We start from the raw sequence: 2038 nt of genomic DNA, 5'->3' as shown, positions 1-2038 counted from the left end.
TGATATGGTTGCCAAACTAACGTTCTCCATGTTGGTTCGCTTTGAATGTTCTCACCATCTTGTCTCTGTTCAAATCCTTAGGTGGTACCTAAGCAACGATTTGAATTTGATTGTGCTCGTGCGCCGCCCTGGCGAGCAGATACAAATCCAAATCCTTGAAGATCGCCAGGGGGCGCGCCAGGGGCGATGTCCATTTCCGGTTTGGCGGTTTGTGGAACCTATGGTGGAACTGAGCAATCTCCTATATTTTGCTTGGTTTCCGTGGTTTTTCGGGTTCTTGGGAAATATCTCTGAAATGAAGCGCAGTCTAGATGAGGAACAAGGTGGCGCTGCGGCTAAACTGCCTCGTCCGTCTCGCGCATTTGTAAGTCATGTAGAGCAGTCGGGACCAACCTAGCCCTGAATTAGGGATGACAGACCAAATTTATTTAGTCCAGTTGTGAAATAAATTGGTATTGGGGTGGGTGACATGGTTTAGTGATATCTGATATGGGCCCCAAAATCAATAAATGATATCTGATATGAGGGTAAAAATTTAGTGATATCTGATATGATATATCTGATATCTGATATGAGAAAAAAATTGATGATATCTGATATGAGGTCTGTCATAGATGTTGATATGTAAAATATGCGTTTTTTTTCTTATAAAAATACCAAATTTTCGGCGCTTCGCGCCATAATACTCTCGTGACTCAAAACAAGTGTACGTTATGCTTCCGTTTTTTTACAAATCTTTGTCAAAATTTCGATGTCAGATGGACATCGGACCAATGTCTAGACATTGATCCGATGTTGAAATACACAGTCGGTACGCTTATTCACTGGTTACGTTTATTAGAATAGACGAGAGTATTGGCTAAAGGTTGAGCTTTGAGGTTTGAATTGGACCGTTAAAGTCAGGTCCCATCCTGGGGCATTTTCTCCATCGCTGTTCTCTGAGCGTACTCTGCAGAACCTTCCTGATGAACGTATCAAAACGTTCCATACTCTGCGGTGACCACTAGCTGGCGGCGTTGAACTCCCAGTCGACGTACAACTGCAGCATCGTGTTGTGTATCTGCTCCTTGTTCCATCCATTAACGCATTCCTTCAGCTCTTTTTTTGCACACACGAAATTGCGTTGCCATTTATTCGACCTCATTTTGACAACTTGGCCTCTGTGGTGCGATTAATTTCCTCATAGCATTATGTTTAGGATCCCGTATCAAGAGAGTGTGACACTTCGATGTGTATGGCTCGCGTTGTGAGGCATGTAAACCTAGGTCTTCACCGTATCTCTCTTCTCTATATCTCCTTTCTCGCTTGACTTCAAAGATTTCTAAAGTAGTCAACCCCGACTCGCCCGCGTGCTGAACGGCGGCTGTTCAGGTAATCCGATCTGTTGCAGCGTCGGCCATTTTCGTCTCCACGCTTTCCCTTCCTGCGTCTGCAATGAACACAATGCCCGACCAGTTTGCGTATCATGTTAGTTTTGGCGCTGGCTATACAGTATCGTTCGTGCAGCCTCGCTAACTATGATTCTTCGCTCGTTCCCAACTTCCATATGCACCTGCCTGAGGATGAGGCCAGCGACGTGTGACTCCTTCGGAACGATCACCTGAATGTTTGGCAGCTTGGGCACGTTCGATCGTTTGGAACGACCGCCAACCTTCAGAAGCCCATCTTCGCGACCTGGATCAAGGCGGCCACTTGTTGTCTTCTTCGGCAGTGAAGCTCCTCTAAACTTCCTACCAGTCATCGATGAGATGGTGTCCTTCGCAAAACAAGCATGATACAGCATCGCCGCTTGTTTCGCTCGTAGCTGCGCTCTTCTTCGACCATGTGCTTCTCCTCCTCCTGCATTGTAGAATCTCTCGACTCTCTTGTTGAAGGCTTCGCATCACTACTGCCCCGTTTCGGTAATGATTCGCTGGTTGCCATGCACTCTTGATATAGCGTTGCTCGTTGTCGGTGTAGGCGTTAACTGCCATCCCCTTGGCAACTGCAGACCAGTCTGAAGCTCCGGACTTTGAGACTGTCCAGCCCTGCATCGGTC

The sequence above is a fragment of the Priapulus caudatus genome, unplaced genomic scaffold, assembly GCF_000485595.1.
Source record: "Priapulus caudatus unplaced genomic scaffold, Priapulus_caudatus-5.0.1 Scaffold1005, whole genome shotgun sequence".
In the NCBI taxonomy this organism is placed as follows: domain Eukaryota; kingdom Metazoa; phylum Priapulida; class Priapulimorpha; order Priapulimorphida; family Priapulidae; genus Priapulus; species Priapulus caudatus.
Note: the sequence above shows the minus strand (reverse complement) of the source record.